Here is a 23401-nt window from a genome sequence, read left to right as displayed (position 1 = left end):
GACTGTAGATGAGGTTCCTTTTATAGGACATGTTGTTTTCCCTTGGCAGCACATAAGACAAATCCCAATCTAGTTCCCAGCTCCAGTTCTGTTTGCTTGTACCAGAGCAGAGGTTGGCCTTGGGAGGCAGGGTCACAGTCTAAAAGGAGATTTACACAGACCACGAGGAGGAACTGGGTGCTCCATGAGAGGCCTCTGTTCAGGAAAAGCAGCGATCTACAAAGTTCCAAATCATCAGACTCTATGTATTCAACTGGATAAAATAAATAAAATAAAAAATAAAATAAAATAAAATAAAATAAAATAAAATAAAACAAAACAAAACAAAATAAAATGCTTTCTATTAATTTAGTCCTGTTATTTAGAATTTTCTGTATTTGAATTCATCTTCCCTTAACAGCGTAGGCTGGGACATATTGTGAGCTAGCTGCTGTGTACTTTAGGTAGAAGTTTTGTATCAAACCATTTAATATGTAAGGATATGTTGTATTAAATCAGCAATCGATTTTTCACAGAGGAAAAACAAGTCTTTTTCTAGTAATAGCCTACGGAATATAGTCAGTGCTCTAGGATCTTCAATTAAATATGAATATTGGATTTGGAAGACATCAGAAATCAAAATGAAGAGCTGTGTTGAAGCCCTTCTGTATTTCTGAGCTGGTGTTTTTGTAACTGAGACTGCTTCTCAACACAATCCTGTTAAGCTGTGAAATTCTCTGTTCAGAAAGGCTTTATTTAGCAATAGCCCTCAGCCACTGCTTATCCCTGGTTTCCTGCTTACATTCTTTACCTGCTCTTAATTATTGCATTGGGCTTTGCCTGCCTGTCTCTGTAGGATATGAAAAAATACTCTGCAAATAATGAGGGAATCAGTAAGCGACTTTGTAATATAATTAATAATGAATTCTCACTACTAGGAGACATTTTGTTATACAGAGCTGTATTCATGAGAAGAAATTGGAAAATTAAAACATAATCTCAGTAATACAGAAAATTATGCTGTTGAGTATGATTGTGTCTTAGCCAGGTGATGAATCGGACAATTTAATAATTCCTGCAGATTCTAGCTGCTGTTGTTCGGATAAGTACCCAAACCATATGGCTTGTTTTAAAAAACACTGAACTTGACCTTATTACTCAACAATAAAAAAATGAAGAAAAATACTATTTCCCTCTAATACACAACATCTTTAAAGAATCATTTTCCTTTTGCCTACAAAGACCGTAACATTCTGTTTCTTGGATTAGGACAGTACTTGATCAATTTAGACACTTGGAAGTACCATTTTGTCTTGTAACACATGGAATTAATATTGTTAATAAGGTTTTTCCAAAAAAATCCTTTAAAAGCCCAGCATGTATGTTGCTTAGGGTATAGCTCTGGTTACTGATGCCCCAGATATGAGCTGACTCCAGCTTGGAAGATGCTGGCAATATTGGGTTTTTGTCTTGTCTATCTAGCTTTAAACATCTCAGTTAGTGTTAAGATTTATAAATCTGCTTTTTGCCTGAATGTAAAGCCAAAAATTGAGCCTGAGCACTGATCCTGCCTCTGGAAAATCTCATATCCTGCCCCAAGGGAGGACTGCACTGAGGACCTGCCTGAGGCCTGCCAGAGTCTGCAGCAGGGAGACCTGTGTCCCAGCTCTGGGTTCAGCAACCCCTAATAGTGCTGCTGCCCCTCACACATGCATCTCCTTCCCCCTGGCAGTCTGGCAGGGGTGTGCTATACATATGTTGAGGTTTTCCCGTTCTTTCAACTGCTTATGAAAGCTGAAACTGAATTTAAACCAGATCATCACTAGTTCTGTTCTCCCACACCCATGATATTCAGTAAGAAGATACTTTACAACCCTCCCTATCTTCATTGCAGTGAAATACTGAATTTACAGCAATGCTTTGAAACAGGCTGAGGAGGAGGAGGGTTTTGTTTAAAAGGACTAATGTTGAGTAACAGCTGTGTTCGCATGCACAAATGTTAGCAGGAGGTTTTCTTTATGGTTTTGCTACCTATGCAAATTTCCCTACAAAAGTCAAATATTGAGTGGCATCATATAAAATGAGCTTGGAAGATAGAAAGTTATTTGTAATCATCAGAGGAGTGAGGTTTAAAAAAAACATCTTGGCATCTAAAGAAAATTCCACGTTTAGTTTCCTCTTTACACAGCTTAGAGGGAGTAATATGATATGAGTCTAAAACAACAGGGGATTAGACCTCACGACCCGTGCACTTACACTTCCTACATTCCCATAAGGCTATGGGATCTTAACTGTATTAATATGTCCAAAGTTTTGGAAAGAAATAGGAAAAGTTAGAAAAAAATACATAAACTTCTCCAAATCTGGGAGTTTAATGCTTAAATTAATCACAAAGTCATTAGGTTTTGATCTTTTGCCAATTGCTATCATAAAACTCTCTATTAATGCTATTTCAGTCACTTGTTTCAGCTGTAGATTCAGTCTAATATGGCTCCTTTGTTGCTGGATAAACACAAACTGCTGCTGACGTAGATATTTTGGAAGAAAATGTGAGTACTATAAAGACATTTTTAGGCTAAGTTCATCTTCTCCCTCTATTGTGCTCTGCATTCACCCTTAGCCTAGAAAATTTCTTTCAATTACCTATTCATATACTGATCCATGAATAGTACAACTCTACGTCTATATATGTTCTCCAAACGTCTGGGCTGAATAGTTTATTTCCTCTGAGTTGTAATTATTCATCTCAGCAATTAGCAATGTTTTTGAGTGATTTTAACTTTCCTCATGAAATGTGTCAGCAGGTTTAAAAAATAGTTGTTTCTTTGGACAATCTGGATACTGAAGCATTTTGGTGGCTTAGAGGGTGGAAAGTGGCTTCTGACCTGTACAACTAACTTGTAGTCTGCTTTAGTATGTTTTCAAAATTTAGATTAAGTAAAAATGGTAAGTCACAAGAAAAGCATTCAGAAAAAGCATGTGAAGTCAGGGAATAAAATGGGGTCAAAGTTAGAATCTTTCTTTGAGGAAATAAGGTTATACTATGAGAAGATGGTAGAGTGAAGGGAAACTTGGTTTGGGTTTGTTTTGTCTTCCAAAAAACTTTTCATTGTTTATGTATGAAGCTAAACTAGAAACTAAATTTTCAGGAATGTGCACTGTAGCACAAACCTGAGCAGGTTTTCTCCAAGCTTTCATATAGCTTAAAGTATTTCCATGGTATCAGATTTTTTTTCTGAAACCAGCAAGTCTTTCTTCTTCCATTGTCCCAAATAAAAGCACAATGATTTTGGCTTTCAGTAGTGTCCAGCTTGTACCTGTTTAATTACAAATGATTCATCAGTGGTACAATTCCAGCAGCCAGCAGTCTGCTAATCATCAAAGTATAGATCAAAACCAGCCAAGCAGAATGCTAGTTTTTTATAATAACTCATTAATTTGCCTTTCTGTTGACATTTTGTTTCTTTATTAATGCAACAGAAAGTTTGCCATCTACCTTTATAAAGCCATAGATTTCACACCTGCAGAGTCAAATTCCTGCAAGGTAACCTGTTGCCTAGCCCAACCTCAACTATATCTCTGTTATTCCTGACATATTCATTTAATTTGTTCTTCACATCCCTCAGCATCAGGGACTAAACAGCCTTCCCACGGCAGAAATCACAGAATCATGGGAGACCTGGAAGACAAAAGCATGTTAACATGTGACCTAGTTTTCAATCCAGCCAAGTCTCTCTCTTTTTCTCTCTCTCCTTCCCTACCTGGGTGGGGGGGGGAGGGGATCGAGAGCATTGTTGTCGGATCTGAGTCAAACGGTGACAACATGCTGCAGGGAAGAGCCTTGAGCACCAGCACTGCCGTGGGCAGAGGCAAGGAGATGCAACCAGAGTGTCCCACAAAGGGGTCTGAAACCCTTCCTCATTGTCTTAGTGTTGTCATAAATTGACACTCCACTAGAAAAGCATAAGAGAGGGGCTTGGATCAGCTGTGCCAGTGCTAAGGGAGCTCATTAAAGGCTTTACTTGACTTACTCTAGTGACTGATTGTAAGGGACAGCAACCTCATCTGGGGCCATTGGACAGCAGTGCAGACAGCTCCAAACTTGTAGGATGATCTCCTTGTTCTGGATTCTAGTGAGATCTCTGGCTCATACATCAAAAAGTCTCTCTATCATTGCTCAAGATTTCTGTTTGTTATTTCAGATAACTTCTTGTAAATGTTTGTTTGAACTCCTTACATGCTGTTGCAAGTACTGAGGTGGCTGCTAATTATGGATGTGATGTATGGCCTGACAATATGTTGGGAGTTACTTAGATCAAAATGGCTTTTATTACAGCTAATTACTAAAAATTTGAGGTATGTGATGTAGCACTACTTGGAATAGATTCTACCAGGCCTATAACTATGATACAATGGAAGAAGAGAGCTTGAGTATATAAAAAGCAGTTTCAGAGGCACTGTGCTGTACATCAGACATAAAAATGACCAGCCAATATGCAGAGGGTCAGTAAGCCAGATTTTATTTCTCTTTACTTGGTGAATAATAATATGAAGGTAGCTTCTAAATGGATTTCAACTGACATTAAACGAGGAAACACTCATGCAAGTCTATCTAGGTCCCACTAGCATCTACTATTCAGCCATTGCAATGTAGATGAGGAGGAACTCAAACAAGTGCAGAGATGAACCCACTATATTTTCCTTCTAACCTCCAAAGCAATCCTATTTTTGAAACGGTCTGCTTGGATCATAAGAATAGTTGCCTGTATCACTACTTGTAGAGCTGATTAATTCTGAACCACATTTACAGTAATTCCTGCTTCTTCCTACAGCTTTGCTTCTCATACCTAGTTTCTTTCACCTTTTCTCCCCCACACAGCAACACTGTTTGTGATTTATCATATGCTGTATTAGTACCGAATTAACAAACCCCAGAGGTGATGACTGAACACTGGAAAAAATAGGATGCAAATCACTGACACAGGACACTGAATTAGTGCAGAAGTTTCTGTGTAATTAATGATTGTACTTGAGAATGGTACAGCATATTTAAAGCACGTAAGGATCTCCACTAAATCTCACACCACAAAAATGAGTTAATTGTAGTTAAAGTCATGCCTTTAATGGGGAAAAAGTAAAAAGCTAGAACTTGAGACATCTTCCAAGTCAACAGCAGTATCAGTGATTGAAAAACAGAGGTTAGCCTACAGATAAAGCTGGTGTTCCAGGAACAGACAACTACATGGACTTGTAAGTGAGGGCTGACTTTCTATTAGTCTACATAGTGTCAGTGTCTCATAAATTTGACTGGATTCTATGAGATGTCCCTGCAAAGGAAATAATTTAAAAGCAGCTTAAAAGCCTGGGAGACTGCCATTTTGGAGAAGCCACTGAGGCGAGGAACACCAGAGGGAGGGATCCTGCCGGTGGGCCCCTTCTGCAGCTGCTGAACCGCAAGGAAACCCCTGGCAAAACCAAGGAAGAGAAGGCGAGAGAAACAGAGAGAGTGGGAGGGAGTCATTCCCAGTCCCTGTCCCTGAGCAGGGAGTGAGAGCTTCTGGGGAGCCTGACCCCCTCAGGTAGAAGAGCAGCCCCTGGGGATTGCAGCGACCAGGAGCCTCAAACAGGGCCTTGGCACAGGCAGGGCACAGAGCAGGGCAAGGACCCCCCCTTGGCTCAAGGCAAGAACTTGGCTAATGATCATCCCCCCCCGAAAAGGACCTAGCCATGGTATCCACTCGGGCAAGAACCGTTGCCAGGAGGACAGTGGCAACCCAGACAGAGGTGCCTCTCAAGAATGCAGCTGTCCAGGTCTCTGGCTGCACAGAATGTCTCTGCCTGTCAGTCGTACCAGAGGAGAGCAGAGAGAACACCTGCATACGCTGTGACCAGGTAAATGAGACCTGAGAGAGGAGAACTGGAAGAGGGTCCTTGCTCAAGGCAACAGGTGAATCTGCTCCCAGCTTCCCTCACCTTCACGTGTGCCCTTACAGAACAGGAATATGGCCCTGGATCAGGAAAATCAGGTAACTGAGGTTACTGACAAAGGTCTGTCCAAGGAGTTGCCAAGGGGCAACCCTCCCTGAGGGTTGGGTCTGGCCGGCATATTGGGCCCTCGGTTCCCCTCACAAGTGAATCTCCTACAACAGTTACCTTCCTTTTGTTCTTGGCAGAGGCAGTCCTAATGCATGGGGCAGACTGTAATTCTGTAATTGATGTACAATAATGACAAACACTGCATCTGTTCCAAACTCAGTATGGTGTATAGGTCTGCTAGTTTTCAAGAGGGGTTTGCTTGTTTGTTTACCTATTTACAAACATTTCTGAATGCATTGCTATATCATCGATAATGCAGCATGGTATACCAGATCAAATCAATGATCTTACAACCACCTATACCACCTGCTTTAGGAAAAACATTGTAAAAAAACATTTTAACTGTTCTGGAACACCTCCCCAGGACTTGATTTTTGTGCAGTGCCACCCCGCTGTAGACAGTGCCACACTGTAGACTGCCCTCTCTAAAGAGTAACTTTCTTTTCAGCTGTGGTTGTTGAGCTGACCAGTGCATTTTCTAAGTACAATATTTCCATGGTATATAATACAACACTTCCAGTATTCTAAAGTTTCCAAACTAAGACATTGCATTTCCTTATATGTTGCCCAGGGAGGCTGCGGAAGCCCCCTCCCTGGAGGTGTTTAAGACCAGATTGGATGAGGCTTTGTGCAGCCTGGTCTAGTGTGAGGTGTCCCTGCTCATAGCAGGGGTGTTGGAAACTCATGATCTTTAAGGTCCCTTCCAACCTTAACCATTCTATGATTCTGTGATTCTATTGGCTTCTAGCCTCTGAGCTCAAGCATTGCTCCATTGTCTCTGTGCTGCTTTGCTGCACATCAAGAGATTTTCTTGCTACTGCTGGCCACTGGGAGATGTTCCTGCCTCATCCCTTAAGATAGCAAATTCCAGGCTGTTTGCACAGATAAAAAACCTGTGATGTACCAATGTTCTTTTTTCAGGATTTTCGCTCCCAGAGGAATGGAAATCTTAATCACACATCAAATTCCCCAGTCTTCACTGTTTCAGAAGCCTTACAGATTTGCAGGAACAGATAAAATTGCAAAATACCAGTAGACTGTATTTAATAATGAAAACCTGCCTTGGCTGCTTTCATTTCAGTTTCAATGAAGGTGGAATTGACTCTGTGATGTTAAGATGAAGTTTAAAATTGTCAAAGCAGCAGCTTCTTCCTGCCTTCCCTTGATTTTCTCCCTCTATAAGGAGAGGATCCAAACACCAGAATTATGATGTGCTCCTGCGAGCTAAAAAAGCCTTCTTGTGCCTATTTGTCTGTTAGAGAACTTTGCTGCTTTGTTTTTTGCTGTTGGGAACACCTTATGATTCTTCTTTTTCCAATAAGCAAAATTTTCTCCCTGAAATTGTGTAATATTGCCCATTTTCTACTTTTATTCACATATTTCTGCTTTCATCTGTCATGTCCTTTTGAAAATGCATCACCATATGAATAATATTTAAAGCACGTTTTTGCCAGATTCAAAGCTGTTTTGTCCCTGTGAAGTTGTAAAAGTATCTAAAGGTGATATCACAGGTGGTGAAACTGTGCAAAGGTACTGAATCTGAGTAACATCCCTTTTCCTGACACATAGTGTTTAGGACCCTATTCCATTCATATGCTATTCCATTCATTAATAAATCATGGGTATATTGGCAGTATTTGTGGGTTTCAGCTGGCAGTATTTATTTCTGAGGGTGACATCCAGAATTTAAATAATAGAACATATACATATCCCATGTATTGCCAGCTCTGAGGCATTATATGTAAGGAAGTGCAGCTTACTTCTATATGAAGCTGGAAAGAGCAATTGAACTGGTTTTGTTGGAAAGGAGCAAGACTGTGACCAGGCAATTAATTAAGCAATCAAATTGTTTTGTTTCTGATACCGCAGGGGCTGTCAATTCACATTATTTGTTAGATCAGTTTCACTGGAGTGGAGTTGAGAGCTAATGGGTTGGTTTTTCTCTCTCCTGGAAACCAACAGCAATAGCTGGTGCAAAGCAATCTTCAGCTTCCTGGGCCAGCAGGCAAGGGAAGTGAACGATAGTATTTTAGCACAAACACTAGGTGTGCTGCTAATCAATCTGGCCTCTCTCTGATACCTTGGCAAAGGTAGGATTTTGTCTCTGTGCATATGTATCACCCTGCAAAATAGTTATTTTTAGCTTAGAGCAGTTCCTAGCTCTGTTTCACTACACTGTCCAGCAAATGGTTGATTTGGCACATTGAGAGCTCCTGTAGGCAAAGGGATGGGGGTGTGAAAAGGGGGTCAGGGGCTGCTTAAATCAGGAAGAAAGACTTGTCACACTGTGCCCATGTGTGGGGATAGTATAAGATCCTATCTGTGGACTTTCAGAGGATCTGCAAGTTGAGTTTTTTAAAGTAGGAACAATTGTTTAAGTATGAATGTAAGGAAATTTTAGTAGCTCGAAGAGAAGGAACTGAATGAATGATGAAGAGAGGTATCAATGAAAATTAATTTTACCAAGTGAAAAGATAAGATTATACCAATATTTCATGCTTAAAATCTGCAGTGCATAAATAACTTAGACTCCTACTAGGAAACAGAATAAGTTTCAGGTGTGGACACCCTGTAATGCACAGTGATGAAATATAATTTATATTAATCTTTTGCAGCTCTATACTGTCTCAAACAAGTCTGTCAAAGTGCTTGAAGAATATCAGCTAATAAATTCTCCCAGATTATTAACTTGATAGAACTAATCCCTTTTTTTTTTTTTTTTTTTTCTAGGAGGGAAAACGAATAGTTCAGATATGCTTAGTTCATACAGGAAGTATGTGACAGTCTAGGATATAGTCCAGACCTTCTGAATCCTAGCCCTGCTCTTTAGCTATGAAATCAGCTTTCCTTAAACTTGACTTGTTCAGAGTCACATCTTGTGCTCTGAATTAGCCTCCTTTCCCATCAAAGTTTTAATTCAAAACGGATTAAAGATACAATTTTGGGGTGGATTTAGGAACTTCTGGTGAAAATACGCATAGATACAAGCCTCAAATTTATGAGCAGACAGGTTGGTTTGACACTGATAAGGAAGAGAGAACACAGAAACTTCAAGAATATACATTTTTTTAAAGTTTTAAATTGCTATGTTGCAAGGTTGTGTGTAAAGTGTACTAAGATGGAGCACACTGTCATTAACACCATCGACCCTTTGCTGGATGACACGGTCAAACCAGCTATTTATGTGCCAGTTTTCTCTTTTTCAAGAACTATGTACAAGTTTACTAAAACTACTGTAGGCTGCCCTGGGCTATTCTTGTGAAATCATTCTGGAGGCGCGAGAGAGTCTGTGCAATGGGATTTTCTTGAGATCTGAAAATTCTTACTCTCCATTCCCTCCTTACTTCTATCAACTCTATGGAGTTTCAAATCCTACATTATTCAGAACTTTGGAAAACAAGTAAGGCCGTAACATTGCAATGAATCCTACAGTCCAGACTGCAGCCACCCTAGAAACCTTTCTGTATTATGTTTCTTGATCTTTTACTCCTAATTCCATGTTACTTATTTTTTCAGATGTGAATCGAACTAGATTATTTTCCACTAAAGTTTGATTTGTCTTTTTAAAAGCCCACAAATATTTTGTGTTTTATGACACACTTCTTAGGATTAAAAGGTCTAGGCAGATGCATCCCAAATCATGGCTGATTCATAGTCCTATCCTATTCTTTTTGCATCTTTTTAAGTTAAAATTAATTTTTCCTGAGCACGTGTTTCTACAGATGTATTAAGCATTCCACTTGGAAACCTGCATTTTCCCAAGCCACTTATTTCTACAGGAAAAAGCTTAACAAACTCCTTGTGGGACTGCAAGTTCTGCCTCAGAGTAGCAATGAGAGTTCATACTCAATGTGACTAACACACCAGCCTTTCATTCATCTCGTTCTTTCTCACAGAAACATAGAAATGTGGTTGTAAAAGATCACTGTATCTCCCCAGGTCCAGTCCTCCTTTCCAAGGGAAAATGTTGCCACTCTGTATGATGACAGCTTTAGCTTTGCCAAGCTAAGCCTTGGAACCTGCAGGGATGGCACTTTGGTTCACAGCCAAGGTTTATAGCAGCAGCAATTGCTCAGTGGGCTTCCATCTCACATTATGTTTAATCCCATTTCTAACATTTTGATCCTCAAGTGCCACAAAACTCTATTTAGCACAAAAAATCCCTCTAAAATAATGGTTTTTTCTGAACTGTGTCATCAGCAGGTTTCACTAGTAAATTTCCACATTTCTCAACCCAGTCATGAATTTAATTCATGATTACTCTTAAATAAGATTAGTCTCAAGACTGATTCCTGAGGAGTTCCTGTTATTTTAGCTGTTTTTCTACACTGATGATACTAACCCCCATCTTCTCTGCCTAACTCACATTTTTAGACAGTCACATGCCAAAAGTTTTGCAGTAATTCAAGTACATATATCACTCTCTTTGCCAAAGGGATCAGCTGTTATCCAACAAGATGACTGGATTTCCCAGCACAATTAACTATGGCAAACGCCTATTTGATTTCTTCCTATTTCCTGCTTATTGCATTGCATAAGTTGCTTTTTCCTTAAAAGGGAAAAAGTGTTTTAAAGCTTTGCATCTCATTCAAGGCACACTACTCTTTTAGCTCTCTGTCTGATGTCCCTTCCTTCCGTATCTGCAGTTACAACGCCTGCTATTCTCTAGACATATGATACAAGTTTGGTCCTTTGGATAAAGAGCTAGAGGATTTCCAGTTTTTGTGTGCCAGTCAGTGATCTGAATTTGTAGCTAGCATTTTTAATAGCAAGTAACACTCTGACCATGGGCTGACTCCTGTGCTGATGAATTAATTTAATCAATTTATTGCAGATATTCAAATCTGTTTCTCAGAAACATGTACAGCTACATGCTGGTAACTATTTAAATTACTAGAAATGCATTTGTGTTCCTTTCCTTGCAAGAAACGGGCCATTTTTATTTTTATTTTTTTATAGCTCCAAGTTCTTTTTTATAGAAACCAGTGAGGATCTCCCTGAAATGTGTACTATTGTAAATCACTTGGTTTATCTGTTCCCATGCAGCTATGGCAGTGGGAACATTTTGCTGGAATACCTGAAGTGTGGCAAAGCTTCTGACCTTGTGAGCTGCACACCAGATATTTCATGTGGTCAAGAGCCATGAGTAACATTCCACAGGTGCTATATAGCTAAAAAGAAGGGGATATCAAAAATTATGTGAATGAATGAGACACAGGCTGCCCAGGGAGGTAGTGGACTTACCATCCCTGGAAGTGTTTAAAAGAGATATAGATGTAATGCTTAGGAACACAATTTAAGCACTGAATGGGTAGATTAGGTTATGGTTGGTGGATTTAGGTTATGGTTGGACTTGATGATCTCTAAGGTCCTTTCCAACCAGGATGATTCTGTGATTCTGTGATAATAACATCTTCCATGCCTTCCCCTGTTTCCAGTTTGAGGTTTTTCAGGGTCCTATGACAACATCATAATTAGTACCACTGGTTGTCTCTAGATCCCAAAAGCCACTTGGTTTATCTACCAGCCCTCCTGGCAGTCCCATGGGGCTGTCCTGGCACACAACCATGCTTACATGATTTGCTGTCTGAACGCAGCTTGAGAACAGTTATCACCATTTTTGAAAGTCCAGGTTATAATATTAAAAGTTACCTGAAATAATATTTGAATGTCAGCTTGTCCTCCTTTTCTGCTTGCTTCATCTGGAAAATACACAGAGCTCTACCTGCTCCAGAAGGTAGTATACTTGGAAGCAGGCACCTAGCACAATTCTCCATGGCACTACAGCCTTGCGAGGCAGAGTGAGAGAAACTGCAGAACAGCACAACATCAGCTAGTGGCTGAGCTCCTCAGGGACCCTTTGTGCATCTCCCAGAACCTCCTTTGCTTTTCTGGTCTCGGTGCCTTTTCTGTGGTCATCGTAGCTGACCTTCCCAGTTGTGCTGGGCTGGAAACACGGTGCAAAGGTCTTTGCAAGCTGTGTGTGAAAGCAGCTTTCCAGCCTGAGGAAAGCAGGAGGTCATCATTAAAGTCTTGGTTAATAATGACCTGCTCATAAAGAACAAAAATTAAAGTAGAAGAGCTTGGAAACTCACAAGTCTTTTAAAATGGCAGGAGCCATGTTAGCCAGCATCTGAAATACATTGACATTACTATAAATGTTGTGGATCAGTGATCACTAAACTGCATACTGGAAGGAAACTGGTGATATAAAAAGTAATGAGAAAAGCCAGAACTGAACATTAGCAATTTTCTTTGTAAAAAGCAAGTTTCCATGACTCATTCATATACTATCAATTACATGTGTTTAGAAGCTGAATTTTAAGACTGAAATAGTCAACTAAATTTAACTGTGCCATTATCTTTATGTTCTTGCAGAAATGTTTTTTCCTCTGTCAATTGCAGAGAAGAGCAAGTGATTGTGAACATAGCTAATGGTAACATCCACCCATAAACTGCATTTACTGCTTACATAAATGTGTGGATAATGTTACAGGGTTTTTTTCCATTCTTCTAAATATTCGCTTGCCAAGATGACATTGTTTGATTCAGATTTGCAAAGACCTTTCTCTTTTACAGATGCATTTTTAGTCTTTTCCTAAAGGTGTTATTTATGTGCAATGTGAACTGAACTTCCTAATGTCCTGGACCTTGATGTTCAGAGATTGCTGCAGCCATACTGGCTCACATTAGGCATGATGATTTTTAATTCCTCACTCTTTGTGTTCACCTGTGAATAACTTCTTTGAGCATAAGAACACAAATTAAGTACTATATCAATCCAGAGATAAGCCAAGGTAATTAGTCTGTTTCTGACAGGAATTTGTGGTGGATGCAAGGGGAGAAAGTGATGGGAAGAAAACTATAGATAAAATTATTATTTCCTGCATGTGTTCTACCAGTTTGCACCTTATAGTAGCATAGGAAAATCTTGAGTCAAAATAGCATTCAGCAACTGCCTACTACTAAATATTCACTGTTAGCTTTGTCCATGAGCTGGACTGAAAATAATTACATACTTTTGACTGGCACAGCATCCTCAAAGTCTCAATACTACAATTTCACTATGCATTGTCTGAAAAAGTAATTATTTTTATTTTAACACTGTAGCCTAATAATTTAATTGGATGTCCCTTAAGTTTTATATTGTGAGAAGTTTTGAGTAAACCTTCCCTTGTTGCCCCATTTGTGAGCTGATAGGGTACCTCTCTGAGGTCTTCACTCTTCTAAAGCAGGAAGTGCTAGGATATTGTCCTGATTTTGGCTGGGACAGAGTTAATTTTCTTCATAGCAGCCCATAGGGTGCTGTTTTGGAATTGTGACCAAAATAGTCTTGATAACACACTGATGTTTTAGCTATTATTGAGCAGTTCTTGCACAGTGTCAAGGCCCTCTCTGCTTCTTACTGCCCCACCAGAGAGGAAACTGGGGGAGCACATGAGGTTGGGAGCCAAGGCAGTTGACCCCAACTGACAAAAGGGGTATTTCATTCCATATGATGTTATGCAGAGCAATAATAAAAGCTGAGGGAAGAAGGAGGAATGTGATGGCATTTGTCTTCTGAAGTCACCATTACTCATGATGGAGCCCTGCTTTCCTGGAGATCACCAAACACTTTCCTGCTGGTGGGAAGTAGTGAATGAATTGCTTGTTTTGTTTTGCATTTGTTCACAGCTTCGGCTTTACCTGTTTAGCTGTATTTACCTGAACCCATGAGTTTTCTCACTTTTACCTTTCTGTTCCTCTCTTCCTTCCCACTGGCGGACAGTGGGAGAGCAGCTGTGTGGGGCTGAGCTGCCTCTCAGGGTAAAGCCACAACGGCCATTTAATCTGGAATCTGGTGCTGGAATACGTTGCTCAGGGAGGTTGTGAAATCCCCCTCCCTGGAGGTGTTTAAGGCCAGGTTGAATGAGGTCTTGTGCAGCCCTGTCTAGTGTGAGGTGTCCCTGCTCATAGCGCGGAGGTTGGTGATGATCTTTAACGTCTCTTCCAACATTAACCATTCTATGATTCTATGATTCCCTCTTTGTATCATGTTTTATCTTTGCTGAATCCCTTTTCCATTAGAAATCAGAGCTGCAAGCAGTGATAAAGAAGGGGCTGAATCATTGATTTCTACAACTTAGTGATGTTTTCTGTTTGTTAAGAAATAAATATTAAATATCCTAATTCTTAATTAAAGATCCTTACTTAATATCTCTGTGACTTTTGACTACCACTGAGCACCAAGAGACCATTTTCATGAAATTATCTTAAGTCACGTTTCTGAGGGGCTATGGCTCGTGTATATGTGGTTATAGACATCTACAGATGCAGCTAACAATTTTATCTCTCATCTGCAGTCTTTTGTCAGGAGTAGCTTCCAGAATAAAACTGACTTAAAGCAAAATGAACTTCAGAAAAGAATACATCAGAAATTTCTAAACCCTATCCATAATGTATTCAATTTCTTCTTTTCAGAACTACCTACCTTGGAAGCCTTACAGCACTGATGTCCTATGAATTTACATGACATATTTGGGCAAAAAAGAATTGCTGAACACGAATCTGAATCCTTCTATCAGCAGAATATACTTTTATGTAACATTTGGTCTCTCCTTTCATTATATGGCATAGTAGCATATTTTGAGTTGATTGAAAAGGAATTTATAATCAGTGGAAAACAGAACAAAAAAATAATCTGAATTTATTATCCAATTCTTTTCACATCCACCTCCTGATGAGCCTCTCACTTCTTTTCTCACGTGGTTTTGCCCTATCTTAAGTACTGCAATTACAGTCCAGTAAAATCAATGTCCTTAATTAAAATAATTTGATTCCTAAGAAAATGAGGGGGAAGGGAAAAGAAACTTAGTAAGTAAAACCGGTTACTTCAGCTATGGAATTTTGGTATGGTTATATTTGGAGATCTTGTAAACTCTTCCTTAGATAGAAATGGTTTTATCTACAAGAATTAAAAAAAAAAAAAAGAAAAAAAGAAAAAAAAAAGAAGACATTCTAATTCTCAAATAGTAGCAATGAATTTTTTTCACTTACTGTCATGATAGGAAATGATTGAGATGGTGAGAAGAATTTCAGTAAAAGGCAAGTCATTCTTATTAGTTTATCATGGACTATCAGAACAGCTTATGATATAGGAAAATACGAACAGGTGAATTATCTCATGGAATTTGTAATTAAATCAGATTAATAAAAATAATCTAATGAAGGTCTTTTCTAGAAAGACACAGATTAAATGGCTGTTAGGTGTTTTAGACCTAAAAGAAGTCCTGTTATTTTTCTCTTTACAAATATATAGTTATTAATAATAGATTATGAGCTAAGGCTATGTCTTATCTTGAGGAACATCTGAGAGCCTAAACAAGACTCAAAGCCCAAACTAAGTTTAACTGAATGACATGATCAGTCTCAAAAATATTACGGTATATGTGCATCTGTGCTTGCTTACCCTCTCTGCCAAGTCCTGATGTGTCTTGACCAACAGCTTCTTTTGGAGCCACTAGACTGCAAGAGCCAGCACTGATGTGTGTGAGCAGATACCTCTTTAATCACTGTTATTTTGACTAGCCAGGATCCATCTTGCCAAATCCTCCCAAAGTCTGGTTTAATAATGAAAATAGCGGTTCTTTCCATTCTTTTTCTGTCTTTACCCTTTATTCCATGTTCCAGATTCTTTCCTAGCTCTTTGGTTTTCCTCTACTTAATACTGTATTGATGGTCATTCCAAGAGACACTTCTTAGCTGCTCTTAATTTTTGGCATTTTCATTGCAGTGCATGTATGATCATGATACTTAGTAATTTCAAATCTTGTGAAAATAAACCTACAGTGATGGAAAGGCCACTTTTCTGCAGGACCACAGAGGAATACAGATTTTAATTTCACCTTTTTCTGTAGCTGGCATAACAGTTCATACTATTTTCTTTGGGGACACTTCAGCAATATGCTGCTGTTATTTAACTGTTGTCCATTTTGCCATTGCACCTACAATGAGATTTTAATGCCATACACTCAAGTGACTTTAAATTCTCTGACACAAAACATTCTATTCCTTCATCAGTGCTTTTGCAAAAAATATTTCTTTCAAAATCCACATTTTACAGAGGTGATTTTACAGAGGTTCTTTTTCTCTGGAGTATTTCCCAGTTCAGGGCTAAGAAGCGTGGCATTCAGATCAGCATTTCTCAGTGGTAGTGTGTCTTCCCTGCAGCCCCTGAAGGACCTAACTTCATACCACATTATTGCCATAGAAGGGTTTTGCCATTGGGTTCATCTCAGACATAAATGATTTGCTGCTATTGATGAGGTAGGGTTGTGATTTTCCCCACACCAGATGGTATATAATGTCTTTGCCAGTGTGATGAAAATCCTCAAAGCAACTTAAAACTGGCAGTTTTAATTTATTGTTTAGTCACTTGACTCTCTGAGGTACTTATTTTATTTCTGTGGGGTTTAGCAGCAGTTGAGTTATTTATGAAACAAACCTGAAAGCTATGTTGATTTCTTAAATAAAATTCAATTATTTGGAATTTCTCTGGTGCTCTTGGTCTTTTTCATGTTTAGTTCTTCAATAAATTCTTTAAACCTCGAAAACTATCACCAAAAGCCAGTTTCTTTGTACCTGCCCCAGCAGGCCTGATCTGTCGGTCTTTCTGTTTCCTGTGGAGGGTGTTTGGGGGACACAGGGGCCTCTGGGCAGGCAGGACAGGCAGGCAGGAAAGCTGGGGGACAGTGGGGACAGCCCCAGCCGTGGGCATCAGGCACATCCCTGGGAACAGACACAACCAGAAGCTACTCCCCACAGCCCAGAAACAGGGAAACCCACAGTCTCTGGCAGCAACAACAAAACACCTGACAGGGGACCCCTCTCAGAGCTATGACAGCCTGATTTTTGCTGGATTTAGTAAGGATTATTCTTGAATAATATCAGATAATAAATTTCCCTCTTTATAAAAATAACTTGTAGCATTCTTCATTAAGAACCACGCACAGTGTTCAAGTCCCATTCTCAGTTGTCCATTAATCATGTATTATGCACAGAGATAGAGTTCCTTGGTGTGGGTTTGCTTGATGAAGGTTTCCATCAAAATGCAACGTATTTGTGAACCTATTCTCAGCAGACGTTTATCTATGAATATTTGCATGTGGTTACTCCAAAAGAAATCTATGAAATGCCTCATTTGCTAAGTACTTCACTCATCTGAGTCAAGGCATAAACTGTCAAAGTAAATAAATCCATTCAGATAAATCCAAATCTGCCTGCTCTGATAATTTTTAAACAAAGCCTGTGTTTGTGCAGTGCCTTGCAGTCTGCAGTTGTGATTGTGGTGTGCCATTTGTAGAGTAGGTAGTTAAACTGCCTCATGAATAATCTCAAAATTCAGTCAATGAGTTTAAAACCAAGCTTAGTTTTATGATTGTTTCATATTTCAGCATTAATAAGATTATTGTGAGATCAAACATCCAGGGAAGAAAAAGAATATTTTTTCTTTTTATTATTTCATTAGCTGCCCAAGGAAAACAAGTGGAATATATGGATTGTTAATCTGAAATTCAGTAGTTTATACTTAAACTGATGCATTCTCAGCAGTAAAAATCCTAGTAAAACACATCAGTTTGTAAGGACATCAGGCACAAGCAATGATGAAGATCTATGCAACAACAGCTGAGTTGCTGCTGGGTTGATACAAAGCTATTTAAGTTAATTTATTGACACAATATCCCTGTTTATTCAGTGTATTCTGTGAATTAATATTGAATTAGTTCAAGTTACAAGGAAGTACCTCAGAAGCCAAGCAGCATTAGATAATTACCATCATGCGCTGACAGGATAATCTGAGTTTTCTCATAGACCTTGACGTGCCTGCATCCCTGGCAAAACATTTCTACTTGATTAACAATTCGATACACAAGAAGCATGTGCCCAAGGTACAGCATGACCAGGCATCACCTGTTTTTCAAGAGATTTAAATAGACTTTGGATCAAGTCCCAGACTGCAGTGGCCTAGTTCCTTACAGCACTCTTAACTGATAAGAACCTGAAAAGATCCTGACATTTTATTTTATAAGAGCTACATAACTCCACAGAGTGAAGAGAGGGCATAAGACACTCCATAAAGTGAAGTATTAGTGTGCTACATCTTGGTCCTGCAAAATATGTAATAACATATTTCTGAAAATTTCTTCCGTTGCTTCTGTTTTCCAATTCTTTGTGCTCATGGTTTGGGACTAAAAGCAAAATTCAAGGACTGGCTGAAGTGTTCTTTGGGCACAGATGTTCAGTGTACACATCACTCAACCTGGGATTTTTGCAAGCAGACTGGAGAAGTCAGATCATTGTTGTGATGCACACTTCCACGTCTGCTAGTGCACGGTTTACATATGCAAATAGCCACTTGCATAGCTTACATGAGTTAAGGTTGAAGGCCTTTGAAAATGTCACCTTCTTAGAACCTAAAATGAAGAAGAATTAGAGAGTTGCAGAATGACATCCAGAACTTTTCAATAATATTACTGTGGTACTGTATTTCTACCAGAGTCAAATAACAAATACCAGAACTATTTCCTTTGTTATACTTCATATGAGGTACATTGCTAACACAATACTGAGTGTATGTGGGAAACAAATCAAGCCATTTCACACCCAGCAGTCATTTAAGTCCATTTATTTCATCTTGCTAAGAAGTACAACCCACATCCTTATGCTGCTGAATTCAGTTGATTGAATTTGTGTGTTCATCTTGCTGGTTTTATGTGGGAGAATTCTGACATCCACCCAGACAGATGTGTTTAGGCAAGATGCACCCTTTAGTGTTCTGCAATGAAATAGCACTGACCTATATATATGCCAGCAATAGCATAAGGAACACTGTGCAAAGAATGTCAGAAATTCATATCCTCCAAATTTTGTTCAGTGAGTTATTTGGAAATGTTGATATGTATGTGAAATACTCCTTTACTCTGTTCTGGCCTTTTTAATGCACCTTGTGAGGCTGTCTGTCAGCTTTCTTTTGTATGTCTTGGTTTGAAGTTTTAGAATTCACAAGGAAAATGGACCTTTGATGTTTGTTTTCTGTAGAATGGACTATAACTAGACAAGATGGGCAGCATAATTTAATGCAATACAGCTATGCCCAGTATTAAATGCCTTCTAGTTAATATGCTAACAAGCACTCAATGCAGTCTTAGAACAGTGACAGAGATAAGAAACTTGTATCCATAGCAGCAATTCACAGTAACCAGTCCCTATTTCTACTTAATGTCTATTGTAAGAAAACTGCTTAAAATGTTCTGCTCAGCAGGGAGGATAGAAACTGGTATTCCACTTGCTGCTTTTGTTAATAGGGAAGTGAAGTGATTAATCATTAAGGAACAAAATGTAATATATTTTGTGAGAATAAGATGCTATCAGTAAGAGCAACAAAAAAAGGCACCTACAGAAGCATCAAATCCAGGTTGGGGATTATGGTATTTTGGATAAAAACCAAGACTGAATTCCTAACAGTTTTCAAATCTGTGAATTTTTCAATTTTTTCAACTTCTATATGTCTTGATGCACAAAACTCCATCTTCTACCACCTCTGAAACCAAACCATCAAACAGTTTCAGTGATATTTATGCCCTCTTTAAAAGAGTGGGTTTACCCTGCAAAGTGACAATGTTCTAACAATCTTATTCAGCTTGGCACTTTACTCAGCTGTTCAGTCCTAGAAGCATATTCCAATGCCATACTGGTAATGTGTCTTTTGGGGTTGTCTTTTCATTATTTCTTTCAATTAATGAGAGTGTTTTGTGATTATTTCTCCAAAGGCAGACCAAACAGACAAAAACCACAGGCACTTAGAGAACAAGCAGAAGTGTCAACACAGCAGCTTTCACTGCAAGAGCCCTGGTGGTTGAAAGGCTGAGGGAGCTGGGCCTCTTTAGCTTGGAGGAGACTGAGGGGCGACCTCATCAAAGTTTACAAACATGTATGATGGAGCCAGGTGTCAGTGACGTTCCAGTGATAGGACAAGGGGCAATGGGTGCAAACTGGAACACAGGAGGTTCCATGTAAACATCAGAAAAAACTTCTTTACTGTGAGAGTGACAGAGCACTGGAACAGGCTGCACAGAGAGGTTGTGGAGTCTCCTTCACTGCAGACATTCAAAACCTGCCTGGACGCCTTCCTGTGTGATGTAGACTCGGTGACCCTGCCTGGCAGGGAGGTTGGACTAGATCATCTTTTGAGGTCCCTTCCAACCCCTAAGATTCTGTGATTCTGTGGTTAATCTAGTTTTTCAGGTTGGAATAATGAAGATAGCCCAATGCTCCCTTATTCCTTAATTTAAGCTGGAGACTGGGATGTGAATCACCTTCTGAAAAGCTGCTTTCAGTCACCTAGACAGAGGAAGCAGCTTCCTTTCTCATTCTCTGGAAGACAATTTTGTTACTACCATTTGCAAGGCACAAAGGCTAACAGAGAAAATAAGATGGAGACTGATGTTTAAAAGTTATTGGGGCTCCAGTCCTGACTCCCACTGCTGCTCATGTTTTTTGTGCTAAAGATTAAAACTCAGGTGACTGGATGTCACCAATACCCCAAGCCCCTTCTTCCAGAATCATCAACAAGCAGCACTTGGGTTCCCATTTCATGACTCTCCCTTTCCACTTCAGTCTAATGAATTAGCTTCATTAGGAGGTATAAAGGGCTTCCAAATTTTATAATCTATTCTTTCTGTGAGAAAGAATTATAGCACTTACGTATGGGACTAAATTGTCTACATAATTATTTAATTAAAATCAAGCCAGTGCTGTGCAAAATAGGTCCCCAGTGTTAGATTTTCCTCTGTAGTTGGCCAGAGACAGGTTTGATACAAACACTGTGACTGTAGGACTGTCTCCTTTCTGTTGTCCTCATGAAAACAGGAACATCTGGACCATCTTTTCCATCATGGGACATTATAGATCTTCAAAGAAAGACTGGGTTTATAAATATGCATTGGACTCATTTCCACCCTCCAATTTTACTGGGTTCTTTTACACTCAGGACCACTATGACCTTGAGCAATGATATTTGCAGTTGGATAGACTGAGTCACAGGGTCTGCAGCAGGTGCTAGCTTGACATGTTTTCTTTCCAAGAAACCTTTGGCTTTGGAGTCTTCAAAGCACGGGAAGACACTGGGGATACCTCTTCACTGTAATGATCTGGTGCATGCTTAAGGCTTGTTTAAATTCTAGCAGTCTGGGAACTGGCTGTGTTATCTGAAAAGATAGAGTGGTTCCACTAAGTTTACAATGAAACAGACATATCTTAATTGTAATATTCTCTGGGAAAGCACTTCAAAGAGCTGATTCCTGGAAGAAGAGCCTGAAGTAAGAGGCAATAAATCCAGCTAATGTTTATAAAATACACGGAGTTTTGAAACTACTGAATAAAATATACTTAGACAGAAAGAAGACCTTTTGTTCTTGGCATTATAATTTGTTTGGCAGTCCATATGAAATGTGAGGTGAGGGATACTCGAACTGTACCAAGGGAGTCCTGAAGCAGGATATCCCATCCTTTAGCAAGGATGTTGTAGCATATACCCTAAAGTGATCGGACAAAGTCTGTTTCCATCAAGACCATGCAAATTTCTGTGCATTGAAACAAAGTATCAATATATCAAATGTAATTTCAATAAACTGCTACAGAAACACCAGCCTTTAGGATACTAATGCAGAATTCTTTTCTACTTTTACTTATATATACATATATAACTGTACATTCACAATATACAAACATACACTCCCTTTAACAATGGAGAAACATGACATGCATGCAGCAGATGGTTTCTTAATGCTTTTTGTTCTCATCTATTTAAATAAATAGTAAAGCCTCTTGAGTAAGAATTTATTCAAGATAAAAAAATAGTTTGCAATACAGTCTCTATTAATTAATGAAAATATTAATAACATAATTCAGCATCTTTAGTAGCAGAAAAAACACTGAATCTAATAATCAGTTTTAATTAAGTGAAGGGTCATGTAGGAGATTTTGTCTTGGAAATAATTTTTCATAGAAAACAGAATAAGTCAGGAAATCAAAAGAAAGAGAAACTCAGTACAGAGCTCACAATTCAAGAATATTTTCAGCAGTAATCAGTGATATATGTTTCTTCAGAGATATCTATCTCTGCAGGAGGCAAAAACTTCCAATGAAAGGTATGCCGCTGTACAGAAAATTTATGAATGAGTGACTTCATTGGGTAGACAACATGCCACATAAAAAAATGAATCAGAGTACAGATACATCAACACCATGGTATTGGCATTAGCATGCACAAGCAAGAGAAAAAAGATAATTTCTCAGTGATATCCACACTGAGCTTTAAAAAATCCCAGAAAGATTATTAGAAAATTTGCTCAAGTTCTAGAGAATTCTGTCTTGTCATTTCTTTATCTTAATTTGTGATACTTAACATGACCGGTTTTGTAAATAAATCCTAGAACCATGGAACTCCAAACTGTCTGTAAGAAAACTCAAGAAACCATCTGACTTGCAACCTCTGTTCTCAAGGATCAGCTGAATCTAAACCATTACTTCAGCATTGTTGTGACTGAAGGATCTCTCCTGATAAACCTTGCTAGACTGGCCAGGGTGCTCTCAATCCCTTATCACCAGTCCTGGCTGACTGGGGAGGTCCCAGATGCCTGGAGTTTGGCCAGTGTGATGCCCATCCACAAGAAGGGCTGGAAGAAGGATCCGGGAAACTATAGGCCTGTCAGCCTGACCTCAGTGCCTGGCAAGATTATAGAGCAGATCATCCTGAGTGCCATCAAGCAGCATGTAGAAGACAACCAGGGGATCAGGTCCAGCCAACATGGATTTAGGAAAGGAAGGTCCTGCCCGACCAATCTCATCTCCTTCTATGACTGGGTGACCCACCTAGTGGATGAGGGGAAGGCAGTGGACGTGGTCTACCTTGACTTCAGCAAGGCCTTTGACAGTCTCCCACAGCATCCTCCTGGAGAAGCTAGCAATCCTGGGCTTGGACAGGTGCAACCTTCACTGGGTTTAAAACTGGTTGGACGATTGGTCCCAGAGAGTGATGCTGAATGGAGCTGCATCCAGCTGGCATCCGGTGACCAGCAGTGTCCCCCAGGGATCAGTACTGGGCCCAGTCCTATTCAGCATCTTTACTGACAACCTAGATATGGGGATTGAGTCCACCCTCAGTAAGTTTGCAGGTGACACCAAGCTGGAGGGAGTGACGATCTGCCAGAGAGTAGGAAGAAGCTGCAGGAGGACCTGGACAGGCTGGGTCAATGGGCTGAGGCCAATGGCATGAAATTCAACAAGG

Source organism: Apus apus, chromosome 2 (genome assembly GCF_020740795.1).
Source record: "Apus apus isolate bApuApu2 chromosome 2, bApuApu2.pri.cur, whole genome shotgun sequence".
In the NCBI taxonomy this organism is placed as follows: Eukaryota; Metazoa; Chordata; class Aves; order Apodiformes; family Apodidae; genus Apus; species Apus apus.
Note: the sequence above shows the minus strand (reverse complement) of the source record.